General features: G+C 35.3%; 1 pseudogene; it reads left to right on the top strand.

Moving 5' to 3' along the window:
- Positions 1 to 1,084: 1,084 nt before the first annotated feature.
- Positions 1,085 to 14,688, top strand: LOC120130242 (annotated as a pseudogene).
- The last annotated feature ends 449 nt before the right edge of the window (positions 14,689 to 15,137 follow it).

Here is a 15,137-nt window from a genome sequence, read left to right as displayed (position 1 = left end):
TAAAGTATTCTTAAATTATTGAATAATTGTAAAATATTTATTAATTTATTAAACTATTAAAAATAATCAATGTAAGTTTATCAAATTTCTACAAATTAACATTATAGTGATCATTTTGTAATAATTCGATAAATGTAATGATTATTTTGTAATCTTTGAAAATTTATAAGAAAAACAATTATTAGCATATGAATTGACCTATTCTATATTTACCCATTCTGTAATAGCTCGTAAATTTAACCGTCAGCATTTTCAAACTTGGTGAACGAGTCTTTGGTAGTTTTTGTAATTAGAGCACCGTCTCCAATCTCCTTAGCGCAAATTTTGAATCATCATTAATTTATAAAATTCAATAATTGCTGCACTATTAAATTCTCTCTCTCATGTGTTTATATACCATTGCCTGTTAAATTGTTGATATCAAACTCTTCAAACCCAGATCTGGTTAAAGGCTGTTCATTGCTTTCTGATCATCAAAGCTGAATCTTTGTTCAAAACAATTTAACTTTTCTCTGGAAATTGTGCTGAATTATTGCCCTTTTATAAGTTAAGGTAAGAATTACTGATTTTAATTCCATAGATTATTGAAGGTTGTATGCATTATGAATTTCTGCTGGCTTTTATCGGTGAAAATTGTACTAGGGTTTTGTGGTTTATAACTATAGTCTTGAAATTGTTCTAAGGTTGCCTTTGGGAACTTAGGTCCAAGGAGGGAATTGGATGTCAACTGTAGAATGAATTTTTTTGTAGTACTTTCCAACATATTATTTTTTATGATTACATTTAAAATTCATGGCGTTTCTGGATTCTATTGAGCACTGAATTAATAATACACAAATAAAAAAGGAACTCCAGTAATTCATTCATTCTCATGATTTGTAAATAATCCAATCAAAATCTACTCTCTTCTCTAGTACTTGTTTCCAAATAAGCATATTCTTATTGCCCTTATTTTCTAAAACTGCTTTCTGGTTATTGCTATAGGCGCTTGGATGAGTGAGGCGTGAGGATACAACCATTTTAATTTGAAGCTCACAGATCCATTGATTTGTTATTCAACTGCAGTAGAAGAGTTGCTTGAGATATGTATTCTGTTCAGTGGAAATGCTCATGGTCTCTTGTAGCTGCAATTGCTTCTATTATAGTGCTAGTTTCAGTTGTTCATCTATTCCTGTTTCCTGTCGTCCCTTCTTTTGATTATCAGTGCTCGGCAAGTCCAGTATAAATGTGTTCCGGTTAATACATCAGTTGACCAGGGTGCTGAACACGTATGGGTAATAATAAGCCACAGGGTCTTGATTTAGATCACAGATTCCTTCTGACTTGCATAATGGAGTTGTTTATCGTAATGCACCTTGGAAGGCAGCGACGGCCAGTGGCTTTCTGGTTGTGATGCTATTGCTACAGAAGCCCACATTATTGAGGTAATTATGGTGATTTTAATTGATGTTCATCTTTCTTGTCACTCTCTTTTCTGTATGTCTTAATTTCATGAATCTAGACATTTAATGTTAAATCATCATAATCTTGATTTGCACAACATAATTATTTCTTTGGGCAGACAATAGGTGGTAGGCGCTGCAAAAATGATTGCAGTGGTCAAGGTGTTTGCAATTATGAATTTGGGGAATGTAGATGCTTTCATGGCTTGTGGTCTGTACTTACCTCCTTTCATTAGCTTGTTTCGGTTTAAAGTTCTAAGAACCTTCATCGCAAGCACAGCCGTATCCATTGCACACATTGATTGCAAATAAACTTATAAAAATGCAGTAGTCTATTACAGACTTGATAAAGTGATAAATGCAATTGACTATTAGTCACTGTTCCTTGCTTCTAAAAGAATGGATATGAGACACCACCTAATACTTGGATATGTTGAACTGTTTTGTCCTCCCTAGGATGATGAATTAAAGACAAGGAATTTGAAATATAACCAATGTAATGTTAATATCAAATTAAGGTTGATTATGGAGCACTAAATAATGTAACTGTTGTTAAAATGGCTGCATTTTACTCTCAAGTCTTAGCGTGAAAGAGAAATCCTAAATAATATGATATGCAATTATGACTCTGGCTAAATAACATCTGATGGAACAGGAAGATTGCTCTGGAAGGCTAAATTTGAGTTGCAATTACCCTAAAACACCAGAGCTACCGTATGGGAGATGGGTTGTTTCAATATGTTCTGCTCATTGTGACACTACCCGAGCTATGTGCTTTTGTGGAGAAGGCACAAAATATCCAAACCGTCCTGTGGCAGAGTCATGTGGGTTTCAAGTAAAGTAGCTATAGTTTGGCTCCTAATTCCATGCCTCTTGGTATTTGTTTTCTGTTGTCAACATCATGAGTCACACCTTGTGTGAATCTATTTCAGCTCACCTACTGAACCCGAAGGTGTCAAAGTGACTGATTGGGTAAAGCTGACCTGGATAATATTTTAACAAACGGGAGCAAACCAGGATGGTGTAATGACCCAAATGCTGCATATGATTCCAAAGTTCTCTTTAAAGAGGAATTGATTGCAAATATGATGGACTTGGGGGCGTTTTTGTGAAGTGCCTGTTGAAAGTATTTGTATCAACCAATGCTCTGGACATGGCCATTGCCGTGGAGGATTTTGTCAGGTAATGGCTTTGTACTTTTGCATTTTTAAATTAAGAGTGAAACTTGCTTTTCTTTTAAGGAAAAGAATGGTACAAACTTCCTTCTACCTACATCCATTATAAGATATGTGTGTGGTGTTTGTCTGATAAGCTGTAAATCTGTAATGATGAGGATAAAAACATCACTGCCATCTTTTAGAATAGATGAAGATTAAGGGACTACTTTGGTTTGGAAGGGTAAGACCTTATAAAGGCAATAATCTTAACAGTGTTTTTGAATGATGTGGAATCTAGGAGTAGATTAAAGGGTATTACTCTATAGACTATGTCAGAAAATAGAGAAAAACTGGAAAAAAAAGGGAAAAAAGACTGAACTATTGTCTAATTTGGTCTTAGGTGGCGTTTGGTTGGATGGACCCTTGGAATTGGTGGGAATTGGAATCCAATTCTACCACTTTCCCATGTTTGGTTCAAGTTTTTCAAGGGAATTGGAATCCCTGATGGAATTCAATTCCATCAAATGAGGGAAAGTGAATTCCATCAAAAAATGGATGGAATTCAATTCCCTTGTTGGATGGAATTGAAATTTGACCATACTACTCTCATCAATCCTTTGGTAACTTAATCATATATTGAATAAAAATATTTTTTTTATTATTTCGGGTCGGGTTTCTAATTCATATTCGGGTCGGGTCGGGTGAACTTTATTTTGGTCGGGTCGGATCGGGTTTTTTAAGTGTGATTTCGGGTCGGGTGGGTTCGGGTTTAGGGTGAGAAAAACCGGACCTACCCGAAAATATATAATTCGGGTCGGATTAAGTCACTGTTTTTATTAAAAAAAATAATTTTTTATTATTCGGGTCGGGTCGGATTTCTAATTCATATATTCGGGTCGGGTCGGATGAAACTTTATTTTGTTCGGGTCGGGTCGGTTTTTTTTAAGTGTGGTATTTGAGTCGAGTCTGGTCGGGTTTTTTTAAGTGTGATATTCGGGTCGGGTTCGGGTTTAGGGTGAAAAAAACCAGACCGACCCGAAATAAATATATAATTTTACCTTATATTTTAGGAATTACAATACCCCTCTATATAATTTTTTTCAATTAAGTCAATTTTTATTGAATAAAAATAATTTTTTTATTATTTTGAGTCGTGTCGGGTTGAGTTTCTAATTCATATTGAATAAAATAGTTTTGGTATATTTTGGTAAATAATTAACATACTCCGATTGGAATGTATCGAAATATTGCTCTATCTTTTGGTAACTTATTAACATTTTGATTGCGATTTTAACTTATAATGTTTTAGCATGATTTTTTAATTTATTGAAATGAATAATCATCAATAAAATAAAAATTTAATATTTTTAATTTTTTATAATATATTACTACATGTGTTGTAAATAAACTAAAAAAAGCAAAAAAACAAGAAGGGCAATTCTGTCATTTTACATTACTGAAATCAAATTCATCTGACATGTCTGCGAACCAAACAGAATATGGAATTGGATTCCAATTCCATTTCCTGCCAACCAAACAAAATATGGAATTGGATTTCAATTCCTACAGATTCCAATTCCTTCATAAACATTCCAGCGAACCAAACGCCACCTTATTGGTCTTACATTTATGTTCCTTCAAACATTTGATCTGTGTTATTCCCCTTGCTTAACTTGTGCCTTTCTTGCCTTTATTCAAATCTAAATCAATAATTTTTTTTTCAGTGCAACAATGGATGGTATGGGGCAGACTGCAGCATTCCTTCAGTTGTATCTGCAATTGAAGAGTGGCCTAAGTGGTTCAAACCTGCACATGTTGATATTACTAGTAATGAAGTCACAGGCAGACTTGCTAATCTCAATGCTGCAGTTGAAAAGAAAAGACCACTTATCTATGTATATGATTTACCTCCCGAGTTCAACTGCTTGCTTCTCGAGGTAAGAATGAGCAATATTTTGTATCTGATACTATCAAGAGCATCATTCTTATAATTTTCACTTGATTGGCGATTTTAGGGACGACATTTTAAGTTTGAGTGTGTGAACAGAATCTATGATGAAAGGAATGCAACATTGTGGACAGACCAGTTGTATGGCTCCCAGGTATTGTTTAAATTAGTATTAATGCATAGCACCATGTAACCTGAAGAATTTCTTAGAATTTACTTTGGTTCTATAAATTTCCAGATGGCAATCTATGAGAGTATTTTAGCCAGTCCACATCGAACATTAAATGGTGAAGAAGCAGATTTTTTCTTTGTTCCAGTTCTGGATTCTTGCATTATAGCACGTGCTGATGATGCACCCCATTGAGCCTGGAGGTAAACTTAATAAGTTGTTATATTTAGTATATGTCCTACTGTGTTAAAAGAAAGTATTGGATTATGGATTAGTATAATCTCTATTGCTCTCCACTGCAAGAGCTTTATTCAATGTATTTTCATTTGATCTTCAATTAAAACTACAGACTACGATGTGATTGCTCTTGAGAGGAAATCTGTAGATATAACAAGCAATACATATTTTTGAAGTAAGTGAACTTTTTTCCTATAAAAAAAAAAAGTAAGTGAACTTTTTCAAATGGAGACAGAATTGAGTGTCTGTGTCTATTAGGCAGCATTGCTGATGAGTTTAAGCTTATCTTTTCTTCTACAAAATTTACTCATGCCTTGGGACTAATCAATTTTTATGGGTCAATCACTGATAATTGTAAATCAGTAATCGGTATTATCTCTTAACTTCACGGAAAATAGTTCTTATTATCTGTTAACTCCACCAAAGGGTGGCTCTTTTGCTTTATGAGTAAACTTCAAGGCTTTATTTAATTTTCATTTGAGCCCAGATTCCATGTACTTATGTCCTTATTACTCTGTGATTTCAGAACCATACTGGCTTGAGGAGCTCCCTCAATTTTATAAGAAAGCACATGATCACATTATTGAGATATCCTTACTGGAACCGTTCAGCAGGAAAAGACCATATTTGGGTATGATATGAAATGTTTAAATTTGATGCAAAAATAGAAATTTGAAGACAATGATAGCTGATTTTCTGTGTATGATGTTGTCTATATCTATTTTTCTGCATTTTCTGTGTAGAATTTTGCAGCTTGTATGCTTATCACATCACCTCTATATTTGAGGTAGTCTTTTTCATGGGATGAAGGTGCTTGTTATGCCCCCAAGGAGATATGGAATAGCATGATGTTGGTTCATTGGGGTAATACGAATTCTAAGCACAATCACTCAACGACAGCCTACTGGGCTGACAACTGGGACAAGATTCCATCTGATAGAAGAGGCAACCATTCTTGTTTCAATCCTGCAAAAGATCTTGTCTTCCTGCTTGGAAACGCCCTGATGTTACTTCTTTAAGTGCAAAATTATGGTCTAGGTACTTTTCCTATTGACTGCAATATTACGTGTCCTATTGATCATCTATGTAAAAAATACTTTTGTTTCTCAATTTGAAACACCTTTACACGGGCCTAAGGAAAGAAAACTATTTTTATTTCAGGCCTCGGGAGAACCGGAAGACGCTTTTTTTCTTCAATGGAAATCTAGGATCTGCTTACACAAGTGGGAGACCAGAAGCTACGTAAGTTGACTACATTTTCATATTGGATAATGTTGGAAATTTGGTCATTGAAAGCCTTGATTTAGTCATAATCTGTAAGATATTCTAGGATTTGTTTTCTATGTAAATATAGAAAGTAAAAGATGTAAATCAAGAAAAAGTAGGAAAGTAGAAGTTGTCAAATATTGGCTCTAATTAATTTATTTTTTTTTGTTGTAATTTCCCTCTGTATAAAAGGAGCCTTGTACTCATTCAAGAAATAAGACACATTATTTCTTCATTCTTTTCTAATTTGGTGTCAGAGCCATAATCGTGTCTTAACCCTAAAACACAGCAGTTCCAAAATCACTGTAGCCATGTCCGAAGTCGTGTCGGAAATCACCTCAACCCCTGCTGCGGCCATTCCGCAACACCACTCCAATTCTCATTCTGTCCAAATCACCACCATCCGCTTAAATGGTGACAACTTCCTCCGATGGTCACAATCAGTCCGGATGTATATTCGTGGGCAAGGGAAAATCGGTTACATCACTGGTGACAAGAAGGCTCCTGCTGTTGATCCGCTGTACGCTACTTGGATGCTGAAAACTCCATGGTTGACATGGCTGGTCAATTCCATGGAGGACATAAGCTCCAATTACATGCTATCCTACTGTAAAATTGTGGGATAATGTTAGTCATATGTATTCTGACCTAGGCAACCAATCTCAGGTTTTTGAGTTGACTTTAAAATTGGAGGAGATTCGTCAAGGAGATAATTCTGTCACCACATATTTTCATTCGTTGAAAAGGCTGTGGCAGGATCTTGATCTCTTCAATACATACGAATGGAAAAGTATTGACGACTGTAATCACCATAAGAAAACTGTAGAAGATAGTCGTATTTACAAGTTTCTTGTCGGCCTCAATGTTGAGTTTGATGAAGTACGAGGAAGGATTATTGGCAGACCTCCTCTTCCATCCATTGGCGAAGTATTTGTCGAAGTTAGAAGAGAAGAAAGCCGAAGGAATGTCATGCTCAAAAAGAGTACTGGTGAGTTAATTGAAAATTCTGCCTTATTGAGTGATGTTGCAGCCTACAAGGCAGCAAACTACCATCGCAGGTCTGATGATAAACCACGGGTTTAGTGCGATTTTTGCAACAAACCCCGTCATACACGTGAGACATGTTGGAAAATTCATGGCAAACCTACTAACTGGAAAAGCAACAAGCAAGGAGAGAAAAATCGTGGAGTTCCTACTGCAAGTGAAGCTGACTCAGGTCCCTTCAACAAAGAGCAGATTGATCAACTCTTGAAACTGATAAAATCCAATTTCTCATCCGGTATTCCTAGTGTTTCTTTGGCACAAACAGGTAGTAATCTTAAAACCCTTTCTTGTCCAAATTCCTCTCCGTGGATAATAGATTCCGGAGCCTCAGATCACATGACTAGTTTTTCTCATTTATTTAATACCTATTCACCTTGCCCTGGAAATGAAAAAATTAGAATTGCTGATGGTAGTTTTTCACCTATTGCAGGAAAATGACTCATTAAACTGACAGAGAAAATTAATCTCAATAATGTTCTTCATGTCCCTAAATTAGCCTGCAATCTTTTGTCTGTCAGTAAACTATCTAGAGATTCTAATTGTTGCATTACCTTCTTTGAATCACATTGTGAATTTCAGGACCAGAACTCGGGGATGATGATTGGACGTGCTAGGATGATTGAAGGTCTTTATTACTTTGATGAAGTATCTATCAGTAATAAAAAAGTTCAGATCTTTAGAGGTACTAGTTCAATTTCTGTTCGAGAAAAAATAATGTTGTGGCACTATAGACTAGGACATCTAGTTTTCTTTATTTGAAACACTTATTTCTAGAATTATTTAAAGGGATTGATTGTTCTTCTTTTATTGTGAAAATTACATTTTTCAAAAAACCGTCGTTCCCCTTATTTACCAAATGATCAAGCCTCCAAACCTTTTATCTGATTCATAGTGATGTTTGGGGCCCTTCTAAGTTACTACTATTATGGTAAAGGTGGTTTTTACTTTATTGATGACCACACACGGTTATGTTGGATTTATCTAATGAATAAAAAGTCTGAAGTGAGATTTATTCAAAAAATTTTACACTCTGATTGAAAACACCAATTTCAAATCAAGATTAGTATTTTGCATTCTGACAATGGAACAGAATATTTTAATGAGTATTTAGGTGATTTTTTGAAAGAAAGGGATTTTTCATCACTCTACATGTCGGGATACCCCTCAACAAAATGGCATTGCAGAACGAAAAAATAAACATTTACTTGAAGTAGCACGTGCCATAATGTTTTACATGCATGTTCCCAAATACTTATGGGGTGAAGCAGTTTTAACAGCCGCTTACTTGATAAATAGGATGCCTACTAAGGTGTTAACATACAAAATACCACTCGATTGCCTAAAATCATCTCTTTTCCTAGAACAAAGTTGTTTTCTGAGTTATCTGTCAAAGTTTTTGGATGTACTGTTTATGTTCATGTTCCATGCCAATTTCGCTCAAAACTTGACCTACGTGCTATTAAATGCATTTTTTTGGGGTACTCTTCAAATAAAAAGGGGTATAAGTGTTTTGATCCTCAAGAAAAAAAAAATCATATGAGTATGGATGTGTCGTTTTTGGAAACAAAACCTTATTTCAAAAAAAATTCTCTTCAGGGGGAGACAAGTGATGTAGAAGACAATTTTTGGGACATTTCTATCCCACTACCCAATGTCATTTATCCTACACAAAAATCACACATTTCTGAGAGTGGTCACTTTGAAAATCCAAATTCAAGTGTTTCTAATAACGATTGCCTAGGAGAACCAGGTTTGTTGGTGCCTAATGAAGGAGATTCTCGTTCAGGGGAAGAAGTACTACAAACTAATCAATGTGATTTGAATTCTGAGCTTCAGTTTTATACTAGGAAGAGATTTCATTTGAGAAATAAAGACTCAAATATCAACTATGCACGAAACCAATCTGAAGATCTAAGTTCTGGTGTCGAAACTTTAGGTAATCCTATCCCTACTACACCTTTAATTTCCTCCACTTTGTCCAACAATTCACCTAGTATTCCTGATCTTGATGTCCCTATAGCACTTAGGAAAGGTGTCCGAAATTGCACTCAACATCCCATTGCAAAATATCTTTCCTATCACAGACTATCAAAAAACCATAAAGCTTTCACATCTAGGATTTCACATTTGTTTGTTCCAAGGAATATACAGAAAGCATTGGATGATCCGAATTGGAAATTAGCACTCATGGAGGAGATGAATGCTCTAAGGAGAAGTGGTACATGGGAGATTGTCGATCTACCCAAAGGAAAGAAAATAGTCGGGTGTAAATGGGTGTTTACAATAAAAATTAAAGCTGATGGAAGCGTTGAGAGATACAAGGCGAGATTGGTGGCTAAAGGCTTTACTCAGACATATGGGATTGACTACCAAGAGACTTTTGCTCCTATTGCTAAAATAAATTCTATTAGAGTGTTGTTATCTCTTGCAGTGAACTCCGATTGGCCTCTACATCAACTTGACGTTTAAAAATGCATTTCTCAATGGTGATCTGGAAGAGGAGGTGTATGAGCCTACCGCCAGGATTTGAGAAGAAACTTGGCAGTAACAAAGTATGCAGATTACATAAGTCACTATATGGACTCAAACAGTCACCAAGAGCTTGGTTTGACCGCTTTGGAAAGACAGTTATCAGTTATAGCTTCTTGCAGAGTCAAGCTGATCACACAGTATTTTATAAACATTCAAAAGATGGTAAAGTTGCAATTTTGATTGTTTATGTTGATGATATTATTCTCACTGGTGATGATGAAACATAATTAACTATTCTGAAGAAAAGACTAGCAAAGGAGTTCCAAATTAAGGACCTGGGAGCTCTTAAGTATTTCTTTGGAATGGAATTTGCAAGATCTAAGGAAGGCATATTTGTCAATCAGAGAAAATATGTTCTTGATCTCCTTGAAGAAACAGGTCTACATGGTTATAAGATGGTTGAAACTCCGGTTGAGCCAAACTTGAAGTTACAAGCTGCTAAGGTTGAAGAAGTAAAGGACAGGGAACAATATCAGAGACTTGTAGGGAAGTTGATTTACTTGTCTCATACACGGCCTGATATTGCTTTTGCAGTTAGCATGGTAAGTCAATTCATGCACTCACCAGGGGCGGAGCATTTCGAGGCCGTCTATAGGATCTTAAGATATTTGAAAGGAACTCCAGGAAGAGGCTTATTGTTCAAGAAACATGGACATCTTCAAGTTGAAGTCTACACAGACGAAAATTGGACAGGAAGTGTTACAGACAGAAGATCAACGTCTGGATACTGTTCCTTTGTTGGAGGAAACCTAGTTACATGGCAGAGTAAAAAACAAAATGTGGTAGCTAGAAGTAGTGCTGAAGCAGAATTCAGAGCCGTTGCCCATGGAATCTGCGAGGCGATGTGGATAAAAAGGATTCTTGAAGAATTAAAGTTTTTTTCTCGACTCCAATGAAGGTCTATTGTGACAACAAAGTTGCTATTGCTATTGCTCATAATCCAGTTCTTCATGATCGCTCGAAACATATAGAAGTGGATAAACATTTCATCAAGGAGAAAGTCAATGCGGGAATAATATGCATGACATATCTTCCAACTGATGAACAATTAGCTAATGTACTAACGAAGGGACTACACAAGAAGCAATTTGGTAATCTAACTAGCAAGCTGGCTATGGAAGATATCTTTAAACCAGCTTGAGGGGGTGTGTTGGAAATTTGGTCATTGAAAGCCTTGATTTAGTCATAATCTGTGAGATATTCTAGGATTTGTTTTCTATGTAAATATAGAAAGTAAAATATGTAAATCAAGAAAAAGTAGGAAAGTAGAAGCTGTCAAATATTGGCTCTAATTAGTTTCTTTTTTTGTTGTAATTTCCCTCTGTATAAAAGGAGCCTTGTACTCATTCAAGAAATAAGACACATATTATTTCTTCATTCTTTTCTAATTTAAATTTGATTAAGTTTCATTTAAATGAAGTATAAATTATATGCTCAGAGGATCCCACGATCTGCACCTTTTTTCATGTCTTAGCCATTCTTTCTTCCATTTCTTAAATTTCCATTATCTAAAATGGGCTATTTTCTAATTTTTTGAGAATTTTTTTTAATAAATTTTGAGTCCTCGCTTTGAACCTTTGGTGACGAAATTAAGAAGCATGATTTATTCTGTCAGCTAAAACATTTAATGGTTGGATTTTAGTTATTACATAGCAGCTACATGCATTTAGTAAATTTCAAATCGTGGAAATTACCCATAGATGGTTCATGGTGTTCATGCAGTATAGCATGGGGATCAGACAGAGACTGGCCGATGAATTTGGTTCTACCCCTAACAAGGAGGGAAAACTAGGGAAACAGTATGCAGAAGATGTGATTGTGACTCCTCTTCGTTCTAACAACTATCACGGGGATATAGCCAATTCTACTTTCTGTGGTCTGCTGCCTGGAGATGGTTGGAGTGGTCGTATGGAAGATAGTATTTTGCAAGGATGCATTCCTGTGGTTATTCAGGTACTTCATCAATTCATGTTGCATCTCATATAACTACTGTTCTTTCCAGATTATGGGTTTAGAGAAGCATTTTATGGCTTGAAGCATATAATTTTTTTGGTAACTCACTTGGCTTACTTCCTATGTTAGAGTGGAAAATGACATTCTGAATCTATTTTAAGCATTTAACACATTTCAGGGATTAGGCTTCATCTCTGATTTGGTTAAAGATTTCAAAATCCATTAGCCCATGGAACATAGGGTGTTCCATGGAGAGCTCTTGTTAAGTACATTTAGCTCCTTTAGTCAATATTTAGAGAAAAGAACTTTATTCTAAACGGGCTTTATTTATTAGATTTTGGGCTGGGTAGTTTTTTGAAGACCGCATAAATAAACTATTTTTAGACACTACTGGTTAGCTTTTTCACCAAGTGGAGCTCAATTGCCTTAGGTAGATGTCCTGTCACTGAGACATGGGTGTCGAAGTAATTTGGCGTGGCAAAATATGCAGACTAACAACTCATGAATAAATAAATTAATCTGCTGAGATAAATGATTTTACTGTTTAATTGGACATTGTTGTCAAGAAACAGTGATTTTCATGATCCAGCATCGTGCATTTGGTAGAGGCATCCTTCTCCCAAGACTAGTTTCAGATGGAGAAATGTCCATGGTGCTGAAAACATCGGCCATGTTCTGCTACGAGCATCGATAAATTGTTCAAGTTGTTGCAGTGGAACTTTCGTCCTGTTCCCTCTGAATTCATATAGCAAATCTTACTATGGCACTTCAAGGACATTGCCAACTATGAGTTCCTGAAATATGCTCTACAAAAAACATATTGTTCTAAGAAAACTTTGTTCTGATTATCAAACTGGTATCTGACTAATTGACGTGGCTATCTTCCCTTGCTTTCTGGTTGTTGTCTTTATCACCATTAGGGTGAAACTATGGGTTTGCATTCTGGCTTGAGGGGTCCATGCATTGATAGTTTAAGTCTCAGAACAATTGAACTCAATGACGTTTATTTAGATCAGTTGTTGTGTTAGTAAGTCATATCAAGTGTACAAGTGCTACACTTATGGGCCAAAGAGCAGGCTGTAAAATAATTAGTGCAATAATTTCATCCTGAACAATTTGCAATCATAGGTTGAAAGAAGAAAAATCCCCCGCTTCCTTCATCCTCACAACCCATTCCCTTGTTAGATAAGACCCATAACTAAATTCAGTTCAAGGGATCCTAACATGTTGCGGATACACTTGAATGATTTCTCCTCGAGTTCTAGGGTTCTTCTACAACTTGGATTTCTAATTTCTATATTTCGTTCACAAAATAGTTGTGTGGTTCGTCATCTTTTTCATGCCTTTTGTTTGTTATCTCCTCGTGTATAGGATGGGATCTTCCTACCTTACGAGAATATGCTCAACTATGACAGCTTTGCTGTTAGAATACGCGAGGATGAAATTCCAAATTTGATAAAGATTCTTCGGGTATTGTCTATTTAGGCTTTCTTATAAACTGAAAAACAGATGGTTCGAAGTTTCTTTTTGCTGATTATTCGGTGCCATTTATATCCTTGCAGAAAATCAATGAAACAGAAATAGAATTCAAGTTGAACAATGTACAGAAAATATGGCAGAGGTTCCTCTATCGCGATTCTATTTTGCTAGAAGCTGAGAGGCAAAAAACTGGTTTTGGCCAAGAGGAGGATTGGGCAGTTCAATTCTTGCAACAATCTGAAGATGATGCCTTTACAACTTTTTTGCAGGTATTGTTCCTTCTGTATTAATATTGTTCCATCTGTATTAAATATAAAACTGTTTTATTCCCCAATCTTGTGCAACGATAACTGCGAAGTGGATGCTAATTCTTCTGGATTGCATTACATCCGAATATACAACCACAATACAAGCTCCATTTATGCGAGCTTTTCAAGAAACAAATTGTTATGATATAAGAGAAGTTCAGAATTCTATATGCTTTTAGTAATATCTATCAAAAAAAGGAATCAACCATCGGGGACCGGGGTTGATGAAACTAGAGTTGGCCTGATTATAGCAGTTCAAATTGTTTTTTAAATTTTATCTTATATCCTCAAAACTGGAAAATAGTAGCTGGTTCAGTTTGTATTTCCTTTTAAGCAGACTGATAGTTTAGTATTTTTCTCCCTGATGGCACCATATATGATTAATTATGTTATTTCCTCTGCATTTTAAAACTACTGTATTTTCTTTCTAAAAAAATAGGGATTAGATTCTGTAGCTTTTGTCCGATTAAAGTTCGAAAAGGTTTCTCTTTTTTGTACATGGTTGTGGATTCCTGTAGAAAGTTTAGATAATAACCAGATATAATAACCCATGATGCATTCTTTTCTTTTTCCATGCGTTTTGAAGTGTTAAATATGCTCTCAATTCGCACTTCATGAACTCAGGTCTCAACGGCACTCAGATGATTTGATGCATTCCGACATGCTCATATTTTTTGTTTATGCATGTGTGTACATCATGGTAACCTTGTTTTTCTTCCATGTCTTAAAAAACAGATTTTGCACTACAAGCTACATAATGACCCTTGGAGGCTCCAACTTGCAGACCTTATAAAGGAGTATGGATTGCCACAAGAATGTTTGATAAGGAAGACCAAGTGAAGAGCAACTTTAAAATGAAGTAATATACTAAAGAACTGAAGTGGCCAAAAACAAATGTATATGAATCAACATTCTTGGCACATGCAAAAGATTTGAGTTTCAGGGAAGTATGCAGAACCGGGCCACCGGATACACCGCGATATGCCCCTGCTGATGCAAGATTCGGTGACCCAAAAGATGTGGCATCGAAATGTAGGTTTTTGTTACAATTTTTTTTTGTGTATGGATTGTTACAGTTTTTGTGACAAAAGAATAGAAATTGTTTGGGGAAGTGAGGATAGTTTAGCAAAAGAGTTGGTGTGGAAGTTGCATTTTTTTTTGTTATATTTTTTTTTCAATTCAACTTCTTATTTCTCCAAACAAATGTTATGAACGGTTGTTTATCACAATAAAATGATAAAAAAAAATAATAATATTCTTCTTTCAGTTTTCTTATCTTTTGAGCTTAGGATTATATTTTATCTGCAACTCCTGAAATTATCCAATCATAAATTCTAAAAAAAACAATATATATATATATATATATTGGTCTTGTAGATTATAGATCATTAAATAATAGTTGGTTTAAAATTCAAAATTCAAACTTAGTTTGTTAGTCTCTTTTCTAGTTCGTTTTACAGAGTTTGTTTTTCCTAAGAGTTTTATAAATTAAGGATATTTTTTTACTTTTTAAGTTTGAGAAAAAGATTAAAATAAAATCTTAAACAGAGTTTCAGATTCTCTAAAACTCACACGGTATCAGAGTGGGTACAACCAACACTT

The sequence above is a fragment of the Hibiscus syriacus genome, unplaced genomic scaffold (assembly GCF_006381635.1).
Source record: "Hibiscus syriacus cultivar Baekdansim isolate YM2019G1 unplaced genomic scaffold, ASM638163v2 tig00110528_pilon, whole genome shotgun sequence".
In the NCBI taxonomy this organism is placed as follows: Eukaryota; Viridiplantae; Streptophyta; class Magnoliopsida; order Malvales; family Malvaceae; genus Hibiscus; species Hibiscus syriacus.
This window is presented reverse-complemented; position numbering and strand designations above follow the sequence as displayed.